The sequence below is a fragment of the Triticum urartu genome, chromosome 1, assembly GCF_003073215.2.
Source record: "Triticum urartu cultivar G1812 chromosome 1, Tu2.1, whole genome shotgun sequence".
NCBI lineage: Eukaryota > Viridiplantae > Streptophyta > Magnoliopsida > Poales > Poaceae > Triticum > Triticum urartu.
Window position 1 is genome coordinate 89,160,095 of NC_053022.1, and position 24,551 is coordinate 89,184,645.

The following is a 24,551-nucleotide window of genomic DNA, read 5'->3' on the forward strand; positions in this document are numbered from 1 at the left end:
AACTCAAATGTCACACGCAGCATAATGTGTACTCCCATTTAGATATGTACACAAGCGATGTATCAAGATTCAAATACCGAGTCAATCAACCAATACCAAGTCAATCAACCAAGAATGTACAAAACTAACAGACATATAAACACTTATAGAGTATATGGATCAATAATATCAACTAACATACATAAGCCAGGCCGTTCTAATTTTTTTGGCTACAACAGCATCCTTTTTTTAGCCAGCATCTTGGCCCTTTCCGATGCGTGCCACTTATGGTCCATCTATACTACTACTATTGCTGAATGCACATTCAGCCCGATTAGAATATTTGTAGGTCTGGCCCAGCAATCCAAATGAAATGTCTCTGAGTCCTATCAATTAATACAGACTTGTGCTCAAATAAAATTACAAACCAAAAAAACAATTATTACATGATCTCTAAAACAAATGGTTTGATTGATTACATGAACAAACAACACAAAGGTTATTCAACTATGCAAAGAACATTTCACCTATGATTTACCAAGTAGGAATTTAATTTCCTTTTTTCCTCCAGGACCTTAACAATCTGGTCAGTCTCGGCTTGCTTTGTTTTGAAATCCACCAAATATTTAATGGTTGTCTTGAGTACTGCTTGTGATTGTGTTGTTTGCTTCCTCAACATGACAACTTCATCTCTAAGTGCAGAAGCAGAATCTCTTTCTACCACTAGTTCAACCTCTAGAACATCAGCAATTGGCAATTCATAATGCACGATTGGGCCGGTGCCATTGCTGTGGGATGATGCAACATCCATGGGGACCTCGCTCTTTGATCTTGGGCTAACCTGTTTTGCCATTAAAGTTCCGATTGGATTCAGAAAAGTTGAAGTTAGCAAAACATCTCAACTGGGAGTTATAACAGCAAACCAGTTAAACAAACAAGGAATTAAAGAGTTTCAATTGGATGTTGAAAAGTAGTTATTAACATCATTGTAACCCGATGTTGCCGCAGCAAAGCAGTTAAACCAACAAGTGGATATTTAAGTTAAGGCAAACAGGTAATTCTTAACAGTAAGTATCAAACACATAGATAGGCGCAGTCTACAATATGATTAACAGGTTGTGCCATTATGTAATCGGTAGCAAACTAAATTAAGCCAAGCAACGTAATTGAACAATTTTGTAATAAGTGGCTAACTAAAATTCCGAGAAGCAGGTAACTAAACTTACGCTAGTTCTTTGTATAGGCACACTGCAACTTCTTTTGCGCTTACAAGGTTGTACGATGGAGTCCATGGCATCAATTGCTTGGATACGCAGTCCCAATACTTCTTTCTTCCCACACTGCATGGGTAAGTCGAATGGTTAATCTGGTAACATGGTGCGTCCTCGATATGTTATATGAGGACGTATAGTCAGACTAGTTGTAGCCAAACACATCACACTGGCTTTTACTGTATATTTCATGTGATTACTTTTGGCATATCGAGATCTAAGCAATCTACAATAGGATGAAAAGCCTGGCATCCTTCACATTATTGGCGAACTCAGTTCATAGTAACAAGAAATTCAACCATTCTGTGGGTAAATCAAAAGCGCCACTGGAATATTTTTCATTATCCAATCATACACGCAAAAAGGGGCGACGCCACCATAGGGGCTGGTATGGGCGGCCGCCTCAGGTGGCTGGAAAGTGTGCACCTAGTTTGAGTCGTCCAGGTTGGCCCACGCTACTTTTGTTCATCCCAACGCACGAGCAGGCAATGTAAAAAATGAAGAAAAATGTTTCAATTTGGATGGGCCAGTAACATAAGTGCAAGGCAGGCCCTATAGCAGGCTCGCGGCCCAAACAAGCGCCTCCCATATCGATCAACAGCAGGAAAAATCCCAATTCATTCGCTCCAGCCTCCAGTCTGGTTCGCTCCTAACCTAGCCACCGCTGGATAGACCGACACAGCACTTCCTCGCGCCCTTGTTGGAGGGCGGTTGCCGGGCTTCAAGCGAACGGAAGGACAAGAAGATGAAGATCCAACCCTGGGTGTAGCCTGCGTGGGAGGCAGCGGCGGCAGCACGGGCATGGCATCGAGCTTGCACAAACGGACAGTCGCAACTTGCAAGAGTAGCATGCGCAACGAGCAGGTACATCACATCCCTGATTATATCTAATTCAACTCTTCAATTTCTGGCCAATAGTTAAACCTGACGGTGTTGTAAAACTGCTTGTATGTAGGGAATCTATGAGAAAATGAAACCAATTTCTACTTATTTTATAACTCCCCCAATCAATACTGAACTGACTGAATCTGATGTATCTAATCAAGTTTCTGGTGCCAACATACAAGCTCATGTTGTTCTTGAGCCTGAAGTGTCTAATGAACAGACTGCTAATGAAGGATTTGATGCAAACATTTTACATGCTCCTGGTGATGAACATATAGTGTCTAATGAGGGATCTAATGCAAGCATTTTGCAAGCTCATTGAAGGATTTAGTGTCTAATGATGATCTACTATGTTGAGAGAGACAGAGATTTGCAGGCATTGATGACAAGCAAATTATAGTGCATTTTCATAGCTTGAGGAAACATCAAGGCCATCTACCAGAAAGTCCCCGTATCATGACAACATAGCATAAATACTTTTCTAATATGTTGTTTGAAACTATTGGCATACTTCTGCAGGATAGATATATTGATATGCAGTTTGCGCACTGGTTATACGTGCAATTACACTTAGATATTTTCAGTCAGAGAACGAATCATTCAAGAAGGTACAGACCATGTTTGTAGTCCTTGTACACCATGTTGCATTTTGTGTTTTTTGGTGCTTGCATCATTTAGTGTTTATAATCTGAACTACTTTGGATCATTAGCTGGTTTTCAAAGTGCATGTAGCTTCACATTTCTCAAGTTATGTTGATTTCCGGAGTGCAAGTGCCTTCGTATTTTTTAAGTTAAATTTTCGCCCCTGGTAACTTGAATTCGTGGATCAGCCACTACACACAAATCATACACGAATTCCAGTATGAATTAAATGAAATGCAGGGACTTATGCTAGCTCGTTGTACAGGCTCACTGCAGCTCTGCTTGCGCTTGGGATGTTCCATGTACAAGTCCATGTTACCACTTTCTTGGATGTGCAGGCCTTGTGCTAATTTGCATCCACCTCTGCATTTTTGACACGGCGAATGGTTGATAAAATAAGAGGAATCGACCTTGATGTTGTACCGGAGGACAGATACTTACAATGTTATACGGGTGTGCAGGATGTGTACTAGATCCCGTAGCGCCGTCATGCTTCGCTAAAAATGGATTTGCTTGTTTCATATGATATCTCCAGAAGAAATAAGAGTTAAAGTCAGAGTTGCATAGGCGTGTAAGCTAAGAGAGAAGTGAAAGGATATCCAAACATCATCGGAACAGTGGACAAGGGAGTGATGTGTGGATACCTAGTTCGGGCCGGCGTTTGGGCATGCTCGCCTAGCTAGAGTGCGGGTCACTTTAGAGCCGTTGAGGGTGATGCGCTGGCGTTGGCTGGCCGCGCACGGATGCAGATCTTGAGTGGCAGCGGAGCGCTACGATGCGGTGGACAAGACCGTTGGTGAAGCCCCAACGGCCTCGGGGGGCGGAGGTGCGACGATGTGCTCAATGAAGTAACCCCGGTAAGCTGGGAGACGGTGTCGGTGAAGCGCACCTGATGCGGTGGAACTCGGTGTCTGTGAGGCACGTCGGTTGTAGCGGCCGACGTTGTCGGTGGACCACTCGGTGCGGTGGAGGAGGGCGTAGATGAGGTAGCTCCGGTGCGGTGGTGCAGCGCGACGGTCGTCTTCATCGTCGTCGTCCGGCACAGAGGTGGGGAACGGTGGGGAAAGAGACAAGATGAGGGGCGATTCGAGGGTTGGCGGCGAATTAGGGATTTGAGCAATCTGGGCGTGGAAGGGGACGATGGAGAGGAGAGATTTTGCAGGGTTGGAATTGAGGCCGCCAGATATTTCAATCCGAAACATGGAAGCGCGAACTTATATTGTCGTCGTCCTTTTTTTGGGGGAGGGGGGTGGGTGGCTGGGTGCTACGCGTCCGTCCGACACACGTGACCACCCCAACAGGACTTTGCTTCGGTGCCTTAAGGCACCTGCCTTTGTGTCCATGACATGTGGGCCCAACAGGTGGCTGGCCCACACGTCAGTGACCCAAAGGCAGTTGCCTTTAAGGCACCGAAGCAGCATCCACCCTGACACGACCCTAGTCTGCCTGGTGCGCCTACATTTGAGAATGCAAACGAATCTTCTTTCATTTGCAAACAAATCTGTATGTATTACCATGCCCGTGTTTTCCTTGCAATAATTAGTCATTCGAAACGAGATACTCCATCCGGTCACTTTTGTAAGTCATTTCAGACAACTTAAAATGAACTGTTTTGCACATTGTTTGAAATGTCTTCAAGGTCTTATAAAAGTGAACAGAGGGAGTACTATAAATTAATTAATAAGGAGTTATTTGAAAAAAATCGAAATGGTACCCACGCTAACGTGGATTAGAGTGTGTGTCAAATAATTAGTTATTTGAATTAGAGTGTGTGTCACGTAGTTAGTTATTTGAATTAGAGTGTGTGTCACATAGCGATCTCCAATTCTAACGTGGATTTCGAATTTCACTGTATCCATGCTACTTTTTTAATACAAATTCATATGTATATGATGAACACCATGATAGTAAGAAAACTTTTGGATGGATTCAAACATATGACCTACAAAATAGCACAACAAACTGAGTCAATGTCAACTTTTCGAAACTTAGTATGGCACAAATTCGAAATAATTACCCGTATGCCTGCCCCTCGGTTCAAATCTTACAATGTACACCGAATTGAAACATCGATATTAAGTCTCGTACTATGTACATTCAAATGTTGTTTTTAGCCCCCCCCCCCCCCGCACAAACGCTATATACTTCATGTATCAGTCAATCTTCCTCTCCTAACCACCTTAGGAAGCTATCGGTTTCCAACACACGTTCATTCTTTCTCTCCATGTTTTGATCTCTAAGTCTCTCAACTACACAAACCCTTTTTCCACTCTGTTACCAAATGTATTTACCTCACACACCCGCCATTGCACCCCATGCCGAGCTCTCTCTCTCTCCCCTCTCCCTCTCACCCTCTCGCGTTAAATACATGCATTGCCTATCTAGCCCCCCAACCTCTCGTGCGCATGCACGCATGTTATATATCTACGTCACTCCCTCGAGACTGTCGCACTCTTTCTTCCGCACGGCGGGCCACATTGCCTATCTCGTTTAACCTCGTTTTCTTTCACACACAAATGATATATCTCCCTGTTCGGGCCTCGATCAACACATTCTATACTCTCTCACGCAGATTGTCTATCTAGGTTAGTCCATCCAAGCCGGCGCCACTCTTTCGACCTCATGGTGGGCCACGCTCACTCAATCTCTCTCTCTCTCCGTATGTCTCGATTGACCTCGCTCTTTCTCGGACAAAAATGATATATCACCATGTTTGAGCCCAATTCGACCTATTCACATTGTATACTCTCTCACGCACATCGTCTATCTAGGTCACTCTCTCCAACCCATCTCACTCTTTCGATCGCACGACGACCCTATGTGATCGGTTGACCTTGCTTCCTCCCACGCACAAAATATATCTACACGTCTGTGACTGGATCATCTCTCAAGCTCTATCTTACAGCCCTCACCCTTGCCAAAAAGCTCAATCGGACAATATCTCTCCTGAGCATATATATTTGTTCAATGCATGTCGGACCACACTCACTTTGTCTCACTATCTATATGTCTCTCGATTGACCTTGCTTTCTCACACTGTATCTTCCATGTGTTCAAGCTACTACCTCTCCATCCCTCGCAAAGCCGGAGCTATTTACATTGCGAGGGGCACTCCAACCTTGGATTAATTTGTGTAGGCATTTGTTCCGGTCGGTTTAGATTATATTTTCGTAGCATTTGGCCCACAACTACTCCAAACACCGTTGGAACCCACGCAACTGCCCTAGTTGATTTCCCTCTGGCTCGGTCATCGCTCTCTCGCACGTCCTTTCTCGCCTTCAACGTCGCACCATGGTATTATTGAAGAAACTATGTTGTTCTCTTTAATTATTATAAATAAGCTACAAAACTACACACCGATAGTCCACTTGGAATGGAACAAATTTCGACCCATAAATTAAAGTGCTACAAACTACACACCGAGGGGCCCACATGTCATGAAACAAATTTGGACCCATATACAAATTAAAAAAATAAAGGACGAGGATCGAACATGCGACCGAGCCTTCAAGCCGCACGTCAATAGGCAACATACGTAGAATAGCAATGTTTGTTGTACCCCCTTTGTTCACATAATGTTTTTATATTACCACAGCCTAATTAATGGATAACATGTAATATTATTTTTAGTACTATTCGCCTTCACTTACTGGTGGGTTCCATGTGTGCTCTCTCTCTCTCTCCTCCCCTTCTGCGTTTAGACGCACGGGCAAACAGGAAGAACTCGCGGGCGATGTTGCCGTTGACCATAGGTGGACGCGTTCACAAGTAACGGCACCAGTTTCACGTACTAGCAGCACTAGTCAGTGTGTACGTGCAACGCACGTTAATTTGGAAGTATATTAAGTGCATGCAGATATTAACTACTAGGATATTATTTGCGTGTTGTCATGTGATTAGCACTATTTTTGGCATGAAATTAACTGCACACTAAACGTGTTGAGCGCTCGACATTGAAGCAGTCTAGGTCATTGCATGACAAGGAATACATGTGACTTGATGACGATTTATATTTAATTTGATACGGCTCTAGCAGAACATTCAATCGATCAAACCATACATTTCGTTCAGTCTGAATCCGACTTTAAATTATACGACGATTGATATAAAATAAACGGAAATGATAAACGTTCGGATTTTAAGCATGGCAATCCGAACATTTTTCATGGAAAATTTAGATTACGTGGCGACGGCGGGGGCGTCTCGCGGTGGGAAGCGGCTCCTCTGCTGTGCTCTATGTGTCGTCGGGCCACTGACCGACGGCGACGGCGGCGTCTTGCGCCGTTGTTGGCGTACTCCTGGACGTTGGCCTAGCTTCAAGGAAGGCCAAAATGTTCTGGACTTCGCAGCGAGTCAACTGGCGGGACGAGGCGAATGGCGTTGGTGCAAGGAAGCAGTCGACGGCGGCCATCCATGCCACTGAGGGGGCACTGGCACCCGCGCGGGGACAGGCGCTGTCAACGGCGAGCCGGAGACATTCATGTGCACGGGCACCGGCACAGGCACGCACATCAGTGCACGCGTAGGTGCATGCGCTGGCAGGTGCACGGGCGCCGGCACGGGCGTGCGCGTCAGGGCACGCGCAGGCGCATGTGCTGGCAGGTGCACAGGGATGCGCGCTGGTGCAGTCTGGGCGACGGGAGCCGGAATGGGAGCGAGGACAAGCGCGGTGTCTTCCCGCAAGGCCAGTTCAAGCTCGTCCCAAAGCGCCTTATATTCTTGAGACTCCGGCTGGGTGTCTTCCTCAGGAAACTGGAACACTAAGGGCATACCATCGTGGTGCGGCATGCCATACGTTTAGGTCAGGCTAGTTGGAGGTAGACAACTGGAGAATCGGAGAGGAAGAGAGAGGATTGTAGCGATACCGGGTAGTGCGGGGTTGATTTTAAACTACGGCGCCAGCGACATTAAAACTGGGAGCAGTTGGGACGACGGTGGGCGGCGGAGCCTGGTCAAAGGGCTTGCCTCCCGGTGAGCCTCAACGGTGGTCTGCTCGCACGCCTCCCGTCGACTCACACGCTTGCTTGGACGGCACCTGCCGATGAGAAGCGGGGACTCATGGCGGCACGTAAACGCCCACGGTTTCAATAGTGAAAGCGTTCGCCTTAACGTGACAGGTCTTTCTTCCAAAATACCTTGGCTCTTCATTTGTGCAACTTTTCATAATCAGCTTGTCTCAAATTGAAGAAAAAACTTACGAAGTAATATTTGTGCCATATCATGTGACCATGCTTAGTTTCAAGAATTTATGCTCACTTTTGGATTTTCTGAAATTTAAGATCCAGGATTCGAAACAATATGATAACCTGCATCATGCAATAATTTTTCAAGTCGTACATCTGTCCTGTTGTATTTCTTAAGAAAGGATTTGGTCAAACATTTTGCTTAGTTAGACTTCAGACAAGTTATATATGCAGAGTAAAAGGATAATCCCTCCGTACCAGTGCATTGCCTGATATATTAACTCAAGTACTAGGCACGAACAAACAGGCGGGCTCAATTCTGTGCTCATCCTGGTGTAGTAGTAGTAGTACTAGGCAATGCAGTTGCCGGGTGACCTTGACGAGCGGCGGCCGAGGGAATTGAACCGTGCTCGGCACGGTAGGTAACATTGTCTAGTTACTAAAGCATCCCTCCGTTGTTCATCGGTAGTCATTATGGACCGGGGACATGAGGGGAATTTCCTAGGGCTGGAATTCTGGCCGCCAGATATTTCGACTTGAAACGTTGAGGCTCGTCTGGTTGGGGTTGCCTAATGTGCGTACCACGCACGCCACCAAAGGACACGAGCCCGGTTTTTTTAGGATCAACACGAGCCAAGGTCTGGCTGGTACGCCGTTGGGTCCTACCATTCGAGAATACGAAAGGAACCTTTTAAATTGCTGAACGAATCTATGTGTATTACAATACCCGTATTTTCCTTGCAAATACCAATCTCAACGTGGTAATTGATTTATGACGAGTTGTTGAATTAGAGTGAGTTTGTGATATAGTGATCTCAACGTGGATTTCACATTTCATGGTATCCCTAGTAAGTTTTCCAATGAAAATTCAAATTTGAAAGATGAACAATATGGAGGTGAGAAAACTTTGTATGTATCAAGCATATGACCACATACACACACACAGAGACACACACGCACGAACACAACAACAATCCAATAAGTATAGTGCATCTATTTTTCCAAACCATGCATGTATGACACGAATTCGAAAATACTCCTTCTATTCCTAAATATTAGTCTTTTAGAGAGTTCAACAAGTGACTACATACGGAGCAAAATGAGTGAATCTAGACTCTAAAATATGTCTATATACATCCGTATGTGCCAGTCCAGTTGAAGCCTCTAAAAAGACTAATATTTAGGAACGAAGGGAGTAAAATGTAAGACATCCATGGTCCTCAGTTCAATATTTAAAATGAACATGAAACTGAAACATGAATATTAAGTCTAGTACTACAGTACATGCAAATGTTGTGTTTAGGCGGAGGTATGATTGTCGGGGGTCAACCCCTCGACCTTAGATAAAATTGTGGAGCTCTGTTTAGGGTTGTTTAGATTATATTTGTCCCCACCCTCCCAACCACCGATTGGTTGTGCACCCCCATCCCTCCTCCCCGAGAGAATATCATGTGCCCCCATACCTTAGATGCTATATGCCGATACGAGTTGCTTGGAGCTTGTAGATCTGAGATATAGCAGCTCACATGATGTGTCTTAATATTTTTGCAGGAAACCTTGATGAGTTTGAGAATTGCACACAATTTGTACAAAAACCACTTAGCATCACCGTAGCATCTAATATGAAGGAGGACATCATATTCTCCTGTATGTAAGAATATCATGTGCTACCACACCTTAGATGCTTTGGTGATACAAGCTCTTCGGAGGCGTTGGATTTGTGACCCAACACCTCCTCGGTGGTTCGAATGGTTTTTTGCAAAAAAGCCCCAAAAGAGTTCGGCCACTGCTTACAAGCACAAAGACTGCTCAGATGCCATTGGATCTCAGATCAAACGACCTCCAAGCTCGTATCACCGTAGCATCCAAGCTGCGATAGCACCTTATGTTTTCTCGCACGGGAGAGTATGAGGTGCTCCCGCACTGTAGATTTGTGACGCCCGGGTAATTAAGCTACAGAAAACCCCTGCTAATGAAGCCACGTTACCTCGGTTACTGTTGTTAATCTTGTGTTAGTTCAAAACCGGTTCAAATTGAAATTCAATATCCATCAAAACCATAAATGTTTTCAATTATTAAAACTAAAATGTTCGGAGTGGACCAAATTTTGAATAGGTTATTATGGTAAGGGAACCACACTTTTACAAAATGCTTAGATAATCTAAAATGAATAAAACAGTAGCAAAAACAATTAAATAACTGCTTTTTGAATTTTATAAAATACTAAACTATTTTGTTCAGGGGTAAAACTTCTGAGACAGTAGTTGGAATTGTAACTCTATTTTAGGTGTGGGTCTTGCTTTTTATAAAACTATAAAGTATTAAAGAAATAAAAGAAAACAGAAAAGGAAATAAGATAAAAAGAAAAATAAAACAAACACAAACTAACAAAAACAAAAAAAGGCCTCCCCCCACTGGGCCACGGCCTAGCAGGCCACCAGGCCGCCAGGACGGCCACACCCCCACTCTCCCGCTTGCCCATAGCCGCGATCGTGTCGCCCCGCTTCGCCCAGCCGCCCGTGGCCTCTTCCCGCGCCTCCCTTGCCCCTATCACGCGCTCCGCTGGCCTCCCCGCCGCATGCCTCGTGCGCGTCTCCCCCCCCCCCCCCCCCCCCCCCCCCCCCCCCCCCCCCCCCCCCCCCCCCCCGCTCGCTGCTGCTCCGGCACGGCTCTGCCCGCGCCACCGCGCAGCCGCCACCCTCCTCCGTCCCTGACCGCCACCACGCGCACGGCCGCCCCCTTCCCCACGTCGCTCTGTCTCTCCCCACGCCTCCCCGTGCCGCTGCCGACCCCGGACCACCGCGCCCATGGCCAACTCCGGCACCCCACTGCGCCCGGCGCTCCCGCCCATCGAGCGCCCACGGCCTGGTCCGCCTCACGCGCCCCACTGGCTGCTCATTGGCTTCGCGGGCTGTCACCCTGCTTCCGAACCGCGGCGACCCTGCAGGTGTTCCCCGGCCCAGCGCCGTCCCGACGGCCGGCGCCCGCCACCACGGTTGCGCCCTTCCTGGGCGGGCTCCCTCGTCGCCGGCAACCTCGCCCCACCCGGGCGGGTTGCACCCCTATGTCCACGCACACGTTAGCGCTCGTGCCCGTTAAAGGCCTTGTGGCCCATTGACAATCGGGCCCCGCACCCCAGAACAAATTAAAAAAAGAAAATAAAATAAAGAAATATAAAAAAATAAAAAAATAATAATTAAAATAATTAATTAATTAATTAAGTGTGGTCCTTTGATTCAATATGTTGAGAATGCTCACAAACCTCAACCAGATCCAAGAATTCATCCTTCCGGCTCAGACGTCATTTTAAACATGGGCTGAATCTCGACCAATCAAATTGTTGTCGATTTTACCCCTAAGCTTACTCAACTTATCCATCCTTAATCGGAGTGTTTGCTTCTGATCCTTTGTATTGGAAATCATAATTCCTTTACATGTGAGCTTTGAATTAGCCGGTTGCTTCTATAATCCAATGCATTTGCATTGTTTCTTCCTCTGGTTGTGTACTGATACTCACATCAGCTTCGCTATGGATCGTCGGATCCTTTGTTGAAATATCATCCGACAGTGTCCTTCGTATACAAAAACCTCGAGAAGTTCCTTCCCCAATACATAATGCCTTTGGTAAATGGTATCCTCTGTTTTGGCCAACCATGCTCTGCTCTCGAGTTGGTCATTTTTACTATGAAGTTTGTGGTATATGTTCCTAAGATGCCCCGATGGGTTGAACCAACGCCTTCCCTAATCTGTGTGAACCCGAAAGATTTCATGGGTCATACTTATCTGGTATTGCACTAGGTAAAACTTTCAACAACTAATGTCATTTTTGAAATACGAGAGGTGAATGGAAGGTTATACATTGAAGAAGTGGGAGTCGACCTTGAACTTGTGTTCATGCCCATGGAAACGATCTAGATCTTATCATTGAAGCTTCTCTTACATTAATTATCCCCTTGGTATAAGTTCATCTCATATCTGGGATCTGGCCTTTTGCAATCGTGGTTCTGACCATATTTTCTCTTTGGTCCCATTTCTTGGACAAGTTAAAGCACTTGTCTTTTGCAAGTCATTACACCAGTCCAACCTCTACCTTGACCTAACGTCGAGTATTACCCTCTGGTATCCCGAGAATATCTAAGAACTGTGTTGCATCTTATGAGTCTTCATCAGCTATTATTTCTCACTGATTCCAATTTTTCATGGGTTCTGAGTTGTTAGTCGCTCAAGAACACTGGTAAGTGAACCGATTCCGCACTCTGGTTCGATAACTCTAAGTAATCTCCATTGCTTATGAGTTTAATAATCCTTCAAGTCATTCCTAGCCTGATCGGCTATATCATTATTGTGCTAAAATTTTAACTGTGCTACCCGGTCCTCTTTTCCGGAGCACAATTTTCGACGATGAGCTAACCTTATGTCGATCTCCCTCCTCATATAATTTCGCCATAAAAATAGTAAGCTTGATTTCGAGTTTGTATCGTATCCGTGGCTCCAATAACCTTTTGTTGCATCAGTCCTTTTACTTGATGTAGTCTCTATTCAATTGCTTCTTCGTGGATCCCCTCGACAACAAATTGTCGTGATAATCATCAACATTTTGAGTCCTTCCAGGATATCAATTGAATTCATGATGAGAAATACCATCCTTGCCCTTGATGATTTGTATTATCATCGACCACTTTATTGCCTTCTGTTCAACACAAACTAGTTCGTGTTTCGTGTTATACCTTGAGATCCTTGCTATCCAGCATTTGTTCCTTACCTTGGAGTATTACCATCTTTTATGTCAAGAATGTCATGAGAATTTCACCACCTCTTAAGGATTCTTGATATAGGTGATACTTATTGCCATATCCGTTCTTTCCTTGGTCCCTGCGATGTTTCTAACCGGAAAACCGACAATTGAACTACGATGTGCAACTTCAAAACTTCTAGAAACCCCATTGCTTTGGAGTTAATGGTCAACAGTTCATTCTTAGACTATTGTTTATTGAATCACCATACTAGCATTGATCATGCTACCTAAACCCATATCTCGCGTGCACCTTTCAACCAATGTTTAATTGTGTATGTTTCCTCGAGCATACATCAATATAACATTTGATCTGACAAATGTTTTCTCCTTGCTCTCATAATCGCGGGAATCCATCTTTTTGGAAACCTCGATGAATTGTCGTTGAGTCCATCAGCCACCTTTTCATTCTCTCATTGGTTTCATTGATGAACTATTATTTTAGAACTTTCTTCCGTAGTTCATTGCCCGAGAATCTTATAATGTCATCTCGTCAATTGCGTTGCACCTTTCCTTTCTCAGGCATCTTGAGATTGTGGTATCCTGACACCAATCAGAACTGAACCTCGGTCAGATATGATGGTTGGGACTTATTTCCAAGAGTTATAACATTGGTCCTTATATATCGGTAAGGTGATGTCATGCCTATCACCCCTGGCCGGAGGGCCTATTGTTATAGTTCCCTTTTTAGCAAGCTTTGCAATTTTTCCATGAGGAAAACATAAGACTTATTCTATAAGTTGTTCCTGATGAATCCTTTGTTCGTCCAAATTTGGACCCTTACTTAATGACCATGTCAATGCCATCTCGGAGCATGTGTGTGGTACTCCGATTTTCAACAAGAACATTTGAAGCCCAATGCTAAATGTTTCTTGCTCAATTATCCAAACACAGTTGTATGGGTAATGTCATGAAATTCCTCTCCCCTTACCTAAAGGGTTTTCTACATTATATCCTATCATGGATATCGTGGTCCGCTTGTCCTTGGGAAGACTATACCCTTGAAATATGTGTTTAAACACATTTTCCTTTCCATTGTTCTGTTTAAACCTGATAATCACTTTTCCTTTCCATTGGTTTGTTTAAAAACATTCTTGTGATCTATACTGTATAAGCAGTAATATATCCCTGCTTATGTAAACACCTCATTGTACCGCTCTGTTAAAAGGACCCTGTTACTTTTGTTGATGACATTCTGGTAACCACCGAGGGACGAGAATTTTGCCTACTGGTCCGCCTCGTTCAACGAGCAGGAAAATGGTTCTCTCCGTCCCTCGCCCTTGGTACCGATATGTTGCCGACATGACCGACAGACTATCCTACTCTGACATGCCTTACATGATCGTGCAAGATGTCACCGACCTTCCGACTTTTAACCACATGGTGGGCCCATAACCCACAGTTCCACAGGATCAAAACCTGACTCTCCTGTACACCTTATTAACAAAGTTATCCCTTGATCTTGGTTTCGTAGGTAATTCACGAGCCACCTTCTTAGTGCTCCATTCTGGTATCAGACGCAGTACTTACTCTCGCAGCTCTGAACCCCTTTCTCACTCTGGTTCAGACTTTGAGCAGCTATCTATCCGCTTGGACCCTCTAATTGTACCTTCGTACCTTACTCTCGATGTATTTTATATGTTCAACTCGAGAGGTAGTCTTATGCTCATTCATGGGTTAACCCCAGATTGTTTCCCTCATAAGCATTCTGACGTAGCCAAGTTGCCTCTTACCTATTCGTAAGTACGTTGGAGTTCCGAAGAAAGGATGACGACTTGATCATGGTGACTTAAAGCAGAGAAATGAAGACATCAACGAAAGGGATTAATCTCTCCGAAAAGATCAACCAAGACCGAGAAGACTCGATAGAATTTCGTAGCCACGTCTTTCCCTTACTCCCCTCCTAAATCTCGGGATGAGATTTCTTATAGTGGAGGAGAATTGTGATGCCCGGGTAATTAAGCTACAGTAAACCCCTGCTAATGAAGCCACGTCACCTCGGTTACTGTTGTTAATCTTGTGTTAGTTCAAAACCGGTTCAAATTGAATTCAAAATCCATCAAAACCAAAAAGGTTTCCAATTATTAAAACTAAAATGTTCGGAGTGGACCAAATTTTGAATAGGTTATTATGGTAAGGGGACCACACTTTTACAAAATGCTTAGATAATCTAAAATGAATAAAACAGTAGCTAAAACAATTAAATAACCGCTTTTTGAATTTTATAAAATACTAAACTATTTTGTTCAGGGGTAAAATTTCTGAGACAGTAGTTGGAATTGTAACTCTATTTTAGGTGTGGGTCTTGCTTTTTATAGAACTATAATGTACTAAAGAAATAAAAGAAAACAGAAAAGGAAATAAGATAAAAAGAAAAATAAAACAAAGACAAACTAACAAAAAAAAGGCCTCCCCCCATTGGGCCACGGCCCAGCAGGCCACCAGGACGCCAGGCCGGCCACACCCCCCACTCTCCCTTATCCCCCTGGACCCCGAAAACCCTAACCCACCGTCCACCACTTCCCCCCACCCCCACGTTTCGCCTCCTCCCCGATCCAGATCCGGATCGGGGGAACGACCCCGCCGACCGGATCGTCCGCGCCCGCCGCCCCCTGTTGGACCTCGCCGTACTGCCTCCTCATCCCCGCCGGTCTGCCTCCCCGACGTCCCTCGTCGTCTCCGGCATCCTCCCCACGCCCCATTTCCCCCGTCCCTACGTATCCGCCGTGAGCCCCCCTCGTCCTCCTCTTCTCCTCACCGCGCGCATGCGCCGCCCCCGTTCGCCCCGTCTGCACTGCCGCGCCCACGCGTCCTCCCGCACGCGCTCACCCCACGCCGGTTCATGCTCCCGCACGCCCACAGCCGCGACCGTGTCGCCCCGCTTCGCCCAGCCGTCTGTGGCCTCGTCCCGCGCCTCGCTCACCCCTGTCACGCGCTCCAGTGGCCTCCACGCCGCGTGCCTCGTGCGCGTCTCCCCCCCCCCCCCCCCCCCCCCCCCCCCCCCCCCCCCCCGCTTGCTGCTGCTCCGGCGCAGCTCTGCCCGCGCCACCACGCAGCCGCCGCCCTCCTCCGTCGCTGGCCGCCACCACGCACACGGCCGCCCCCTTCCCCACGCCGCTCTGCCTCTCCCCACGCCTCCCTGTGCCGCTGCCGACCCCGGACCACCGCGCCCATGGCCAACTCCGGCACCCCACTGCACCCGGTGCTCTCGCCTGTCGAGCGCCCACGGCCTCGTCCGCCTCACGCGCCCCACTAGCCGCTCATTGGCTCCGCGGGCCGTCACCCTGCTTCCGAACCGCGGTGGCCCTGCAGGTGTTCCCCGGCCCAGCGCCGTCCCGACGACCGGCGTCCGCCACCACGGCTGTACCCTTCCTAGGCGGGCTCCCTCGTCACTGGCAACCTCACCCCACCCGGGCGGGTTGCGCCCCTATGTCCACGCACATGTTAGCGCTCATGCCCGTTAAAGGCCTTGTGGCCCATTGACAGCCGGGCCCCGCACCCTAGAACGAAATTAAAAAAAGAAAAGAAAAAAAAGAAATATAAAAAATAATTAATTAATAATTAATAATTAAAATAATTAATTAATTAATTATTTGTAGCGACTAGACCTCAAATAGTCGGATCTCTGTGCTCCGGTGTCATCCCTGGATCAGTAATACTAACACCACACAATACTCGGAGGATTTATAACAGAGTAGCAATCACACACTTATTACATCGAGTGTCTCCATAGAGATCTTATTACAATAAATATGGCTTAAGGCCATCTAATAACGATAACAATGGAAGGCTTGGAAGATAAGTGAGTCCATCAACTCCAACGGCATCACTAAGTATAGAACCACGACCTAAATACTCCTTAATCGTCGTCTGAAAAGTCTGCAACATTAACGTTGCAGCCCGAAACGGTTCAGCACATGGAATATGCTGGCAATGTAACACATAGAGAATAATGGAATGAAACAGCTATACTATATGCATGTTGGCTGGTGGAAAGCTTTATGGTTACAGTTTTGCGTAAAGCCAATTTTTCCCTACTACAAAGGAATAAATTTAATTACTATCAAGGTGGTTGTTAAACATTGAGAATAGTTGACAGCACTCTCAATCCCAATTAAGCATCATCATTAAACAAAGCCCAACAAAATTAATTTAGAGTAACATGTTGAGATTCACACGATAATCCGGGTACTAGATAGTCAAGGTGCCCATAACCGGGGACACGGCTAACCATGATTAGTTTATTACACTCTGCAGAGGTTTGCGCACTTTTCCCCACAAGACTCGATCACCTCCGTTTGGTTTCTCGCACTACATGGTGTTTGAGAAGACGGATGACGGAGACATAGTCTTTCAGAAGTGCTAGCACCTTACGATCGGGTAGACCGTACCACCTACATCCCCTACATCTGCTAGTCTACCACTGTAAGAGTTCGCACGACTTAGTCAACTATGCTAGAGCCCATAATAGCTTGTGGTTGCACACGGAAGTTTCTAGTATGAATAGTCTCATGATCCCTTTAAGCCTGGGTGGCGGTCCAAAAGAAAACAGGCAATACCTGGAATACCCAGGTGCCTCAATCCACCCAGATGTGTGTTTAAGTTGCCACCTTAGATAAACCATTAATTAACAATCTCACATCTGTCATGGATATCACTCACCCAATCCACGTCTACTAGCATAGCATGGCATAATAAGCAAATGTAGAAGTAACTCCCAAAGGTTTGACAATAAACAGGTAATAGGTACTACCTCAACTACTTCCCATTCCACAATTTAATTAGATGCTAATCATGCAATGTGTGAGGATTGATCTAATGCAATAAAACTGGGTAGTAGGAAAGGTATGATCAAAGTGTTACTTGCCTTGCTGATGATCCGGAAAACCTAGCGATCCGAAGTAACAAGCGGCGCACTCCGGGTACTCTATCGCAAACAAACAAACAATCAAGCATACAATAAGTACTCATCTAATGCACAGGTAAAACTCAAATAAGAGATCTAACCAGAAGGTTCAACTTAAGAACTCTGGTTTGAAAAAAGAATCAAATCGAACGAAGCAACGAAGGTCAAATAGCGAAAGAAACCAACTTCGTTCTACTAATCTGGATCTAGGGCAAATTTTTCAGTAGCAAAAACTTTTTTAAGTTGATTAAACAGATAGAGGGTTTCGAGACGAAACTCTAGGCGCTTGAATCGCCTGATTCCGATAAACGAGCGAAAAGTTATACTAAAAAGAAAATCGGATCAGGAATCGTGATCAGAAAAATCGCGGATTAAATCCGAGAAAAAGAAAAACGACGAACGTTCGCTAGAACGAACGAATGGACGAACGCTCGCTATTGAAATAAACCGGAAAATCCGATCTATTTAAAAAACCGAAACAAAAAAAACCGTTGAAGGCGAATGGTTTTTCGAAAAAAAACGGCACGGAAAACGAGGCGGAGGCGGACCTCGGGCGGCGTGCGGCGGCGGCGGCGGCGGGGGGGGGGGGGGCGGCGCTGGGCCGGCTTGGGGCGACTTGGGGCGGGGCTAGGGTTCGGCTGGGCCTCTACCCTGGCTTATATAGCCTAACGGGCCGGGAGTCCTTCGGACACGGCCCTAGGTCGGTTCGCTGTTTTTTTTAATATTATGCGCAGAAGAAAAATAAAAAGAAATACTAAACGGACTCCAAAAATTTCAAAATAAATTTTCACGGGCTTCTAAAATCAAGCCGCACAAGGTGAACATTTATTTGGGGCCTAAATGCAATTTTGAGAAACGCACATTTTTCCTAAATTCAAATATAATAACGAAAAACTCCGAAATAAAATCTTATTTGATTTTATTATTAAATCCTCAATATTTCTTTATTTTGGGAAAGTCATTTTATCCCTCTCTCATATTTTTGTAATAGAAATAATTGATGATAAAATAAATAAAATCAAATGATCCTATTCTCAAAATTTGAGAAAACTCAAATATGAAAATAATGAATTCCCCAACTCTCTCCATGGGTCCTTGAGTTGCGTAGAAATGCTAGGATCAAAACCAATCGCAAATAAAATATGATATGCAATGATGATCTAATGTATAACATTCCAAATTGAAAATTTGGGATGTTACAAACCTACCCCCCTTAAGATGAATCTCGCCCTCGAGATTCGGGTTGGCTAGAAAATAGGTGACGGTGGTTGAGGGAGTCCTGGATTAGGGGGTGTTCGGGTAGCCGGACTATACCTTCAGCCGGACTCCAGGACTATGAAGATACAAGATTGAAGACTTCGTCCCGTGTCCGGATGGGACTTTCCTTGGCGTGGAAGGCAAGCTTGGCGATGCGGATATTCAAGATCTCCTACCATTGTAACCGACTCTGTGTAACCCTAACCCTATCCGGTGTCTATATAAACCGGAGGGTTGTAGTCCATAGGACATCAACTCCATATACAACAATCATACCATAGGCTAGCTTCTAGGGTTTAGCCTCCTTGATCTCGTGGTAGATCTACTCTTGTACTACCCATATTGTCAATATTAATCAAGCAGGAGTAGGGTATTACCTCCATCGAGAGGGCCCGAACCTGGGTAAAAACATCGCGTCCCTTGTCTCCTGTTACCATCCGGCCTTGACGCATAGTTCGGGACCCCCTACCCGAGATCCGCTAGTTTTGACACCGACATTGGTGCTTTCATTGAGAGTTCCTCTGTGTCGTCGCCTTTAGGCCTGATGGCTCCTTTGATCATCAACAGCGATGCGGTCCAGGGTGAGACTTTTCTCCCCGGACAGATCTTCGTCTTCGGCGGCTTCGCACTGCGGGCCAATTCGCTTGGCCACCTGGAGCAGATCGAAAGCTACGCCCCTGGCCATCAAGTCAGGTTTGGAAGCCTAAATTACATGGCAGACATCCGCGGAGATTTGATCTTCGACGGATTCGAGCTACAACCAAGGGCGCCGCACTGTCACGCGGGGCATGATCTAGCTCTGTCACCGAACAGTATCCCGGAGGCCGCAAATGCACCAGCTCTGACCCTTAATTCGGAGCCAGTTGTGTCAATCGAGGATGAGCGGTTGCACATCACCTCGGGGGCTGCGATCTCAAAGGCGATTGAGCTGAACGCCGGCCCCACACTCCGCGTGACTCACGACTCCGAGGATCCGGACTCCTCTCCGGACTCCGAACCCCCCGCGCCCCTGCCGATCGAATCCGATTGGGCGCCAATAATGGAGTTCACCGCCGTGGACATCTTTCAGCACTCGCCTTTTGGTGATATCCTGAATTCTCTCAAGTCTCTCTCTTTATCAGGAGAGCCCTGGCCGAACTGCGGTCAGCGAGGATGGGATACGGACGATGAAGAAATTCAAAGCCCACCCACCACCCACTTGGTAGCCACTGTCGACAATTTAAACGACGTGCTCAACTTCGACTCCGGAGACATCGACAGCATGGATGACGATGCAGGAGATACCGATGAACCAACGCCCATAGGGCATTGGACAGCCACCTCATCTCACGATGTGTACATGGTGGATACCCCTAAAGGAAGCGACAACGAGGAAAAAGGGGATGGAACGGGAGATCGACCCCCCGGAAAACAATCAAAGCGTCGGCGTAAACGCTGACCCAAGCGACGCCTTGATAAAAACCCAGCCATAGAGCAGGACGAGCCGGTAGACGACGAGCAGGCCTTAGAGCAACCGTCCGAACAGGGCAACATGGATAGAGAAACCGAACATCCCTCCTCCGGTGAAAACGGCATTCCGGATGACCTCACACCGGATAAACCCATGGAGCAGAAGAATCTCCACGAGAGGCTCGTTGCAACTGCACGCAGCCTGAAAAAGCAGAAGCGGAAGCTAAAAACAGCGGAAGATGCACTCCGGATTAGATGGAGCAAAGTAATCAATACCACAGATAAATACGGCGACGGTAGCCGCACTAAAAGCTATCCGAAAAGAAAGCTACTGCCTGAATTCGACGAAGAGGCCCTAGAGCCCTCGCATTCAAAAAATAAGAAAGCCACACGGTTGGATAGACGACCCCATAAAGCGGCAAGCGGCGCCGCACTTAAATCGGCATGCGACCCACCTAAGGATTCGCATCATGGCCCAGTTAGGTCCATTTATGGGCCAAGAAAGCAAGCTCTCGTAAGCAATGCAATAAAGCCATCATCAGAATCCGGCACACCCAAATACAGGGGCGCCGCACACCCCCTATGTTTCACCGATGAGGTCCTGGACTATGAATTTCCAGAGGGATTCAAACCCGTAAACATAGAGGCATATGATGGAACAACAGACCCTGGAGTCTGGATCGAGGATTATATCCTCCACATACACATGGCTAGACGAGACGATCTCCACGCCATAAAATATTTACCCCTTAAGCTTAAAGGGCCAGCCCGGCATTGGCTTAAAAGCCTTCCTGAAAACACAATTGGAAGTTGGGAAGAGCTCGAGGATGCTTTCCGAGCAAATTTTCAAGGGACCTATGTCCGCCCTCCGGATGCAGACTATCTTAGTCACATAACTCAACAGTCCGGAGAATCAGCTCGGCAGTTCTGGAATAGATTCCTCACTAAGAAGAATCAGATAGTCGACTGTCCGGACGCCGAAGCCTTAGCAGCTTTCAAGCATAACGTTCGAGACGTATGGCTCGCCAGACACCTCGGCCAAGAAAAGCCAAGAACAATGGCCGCACTAACAAGCCTCATGACCCGCTTTTGTGCAGGAGAGGATAGCTGGTTGGCAAGGTGCAGCCCCAGCGACCCAAGTACATCCGAAACTAGGGATGGAAACGGAAAACCGCGATGCAACAAGGACCGTTGCCGGACTAAGGAAAAAAGTCCGAAGAGCACGGCAGTCAATGCCGGATTCAAAGGTTCACGACAAAATCAGACAAAACCACCCCTCCAGGATAACAGGGACGATCCATCCAACTTAAATAAAATCCTGGACAGGATATGTCAGATACACAGTACTCCCGGGAAGCCTGCTAACCATGCCGACAGAGATTGTTGGGTTTTCAAACAATCCGGCAGTCTCAATGCCGAACACAAGGGGCTCGACACACCAAGCGAAGACGAGGACAAACCCAAAAAGTAGAGCACCAGGAAACAAAAGAACTTCCCACAAGAAGTAAAAACAGTGAACTTACTTCACATAACAAAATGTGCGGCGCCCATAAAGGTACGCACCACACGACCTATCCCAAAGGGTCCCGCCACTGGTTGTCAAAACCAATCATCTTCGATCAGCTAGATTATTCTAGAAATATCAAGAATGTAGGCTGGACTGCCTTGATACTCGATCCAATAATTGGCGGACTCCGGTTTTCAAATGTCCTTATGGACGGCGGCAGTGGACTAAACCTGATATATCAGGATACAAATCCATCACATGGGGATAAACCCAGCAAGAATCCGCCGCAGCAAAACGTCCTTTCAAGGGGTAACACCTGGTCCGGACACCCATTGTATGGGTTTTCTCCGGCTCGAAGTTATATTCGGCTCTGCCGATAACTTCCGCCGCAAAAAGCTGACCTTCCATATCGTCCCGTTCTCAAGTCGCTATCAAGCACTACTGGGACGCAAAGCTTTCGCCCGCTTTAACGCAATACCGCATTATGCATCTCTCACGCTTAAGATGCCCGGTCCACGAGGCATCATCTCTTTGAAGGGGAAGAACTAAAGTGCTCCTCCCCAAGCGGAGGACTGTGCGGCCGCTTTGACAGCCCCACAGTAAAATGGCCTCACCGGCCAAAAAACTTCGAAATAGGTCATTAAAGACCACAAACGCGGATAGACGAGTTCGGGACAAAATCATCATTGATGCAGGCTTAGTGGCCATATACCCCCACTAGGGGCTCCATGCATATACAATAAGAGACAATAAAGCTCAATTTTATATATTTTACTTTATACTTTGTTTATTTTAAACTTTTGTTCGGCACGACCCATTTTCAACTCAGTTCCTCTCTTTTACAGATGAACGTCGTGCGGCGCCCGTCCAGGATACGGCACAACGGAGACATAGGCGCAGACGTGCAGTAGGGACCCGTCCTAAAGGATTCTTTTCAGATTAAGACCCTGCGTAAACCTTTTTTACTGTCTCTTGTTGCTACACATCCCCTGGTTCTTTCTAACATAACCAAGGAGGAGGCTGGCGTCTTGGCATGTGGCCACGTCAGAATTTTTTGCACGTACCTGGACACTAGGGGCTTTTTTAATAAAGAGTGTTGTTTCGCCCACACTCATAAAGAACGAACACCTTAGGGACTGTTCGGTGTTGCGAGTTTTGGCATTATATGCATCAGCTCCGAATCATGTCTTTGGTCAAATGTTGGGTTGCCCGGCTCTTGAGTTCGGCTACCTTACATTCCGCTCTATCGGCTAAGGTAGCACCAGGAGAACTACTGCGATTGTGCCCCGGTTCGGCCGGGCGAGCACCTCAGTAGAGAAAGCCGAAAACTGACTGTCATGATGTAGCGTGAGATGGTCAGCCACTCGATGACCTATCAGAATCTATCAGATTCCTCCTCTTTAACGAAGGGCCGCTTCCCGGTCAGGCACATACGCGCCCCGAACTCGGGCGAGCGCAGTCGCCACCAAGGGGCTACCTAAGTAGTCTCACTGTCAAGCTCCTATGGCTAAGTGAAAGTGTTAAAGCATTATAGTCTGGTTGCCTGGCCCGCTGCGCTATCACCTCCTTTGTAGGACCAAGACGTTGGGTTAAGTGTGAAAATGCGTCTTCTGCGAGCACCCCCGCACTATGTGCGTGGGGGCTGAAGCCAACGACTGCCATCTTTCAGATTTTGTATATATATATCTTAAAACGGCCGCACAGGAGGTGTTCCCAATACATGAAGGCACAAGTATAAAAAGGCCACTACTGTTTATCAAAATATTACTTTATAATTACATATGCTATCATAACATAGCATCTTTCGAGCACTGCGTCACTATTACACGGGCGCCTTCAAGGACTTCCTGAAAATAGTGCTCGGAGGATACTCGGCTTTTGTCTGAATCTCGGGACGCAACAACGGTGGTCTCCATCTCTGCCCAGTATGTCTTGACACGGGCAAGAGCCATCCTTGCGCCCTCTATGCATGCTGACCTCTTCATTGCATTAATACGCGGCACCGCGTCAAGGAATTGCTGCACCAAGCTAAAATAACTCTTCGGCTCCGATCTCCCTGGCCACAGATGACCCATGACGTACTTCATGGCGAGTCCGGACAACCTATTCAGTTCGGTCCATTGAGCCAAACGATCGTCCACTGCCAGTGGACACTCTAGATTGTGAAACTGCGACCAGAAAAGCTTTTCCACTTCGCGATCTTTCTGATCCCGAAAGTGTTCCGTCGCATCAGCAGCACTCGCTGCCAAATCCAGATAGGTATCCTCCACACTCCACATCCGGTCCAATGGAGCAAACTTCAGATGGCAAAATTTCCTTCGCAGCATAAAGGGCTTCCCAGCCACAATCTGTTCGGCCTGACGCAGCTCCTCCTTCGCAGCTCTCATCGCAGAGCACGCGTCCTTGGCATTGGCAACAGCCTTCTCTAAGTCCGTCTGTTTCGCCTGGTCTTCTTTCTCAAGAAGTCTGCAACGGTCTGCAGCACTCTTTATCTTTCCGGCCATCTCGGCCATCTCTTCCTTGCTTCGGCAATGAGCAGCCTGTTCGGCTCTCAGCTCTTCAAGGGCTTTCTTGGCAGCCGCATCACTTTCTCTGGCTTGTTCTTTAGCTCGGGCAAGTTCTGCCCTAAGACTCTCCACGGCGGCCGCACCATCTGCGTCAAGCACACACATCGTAAGAC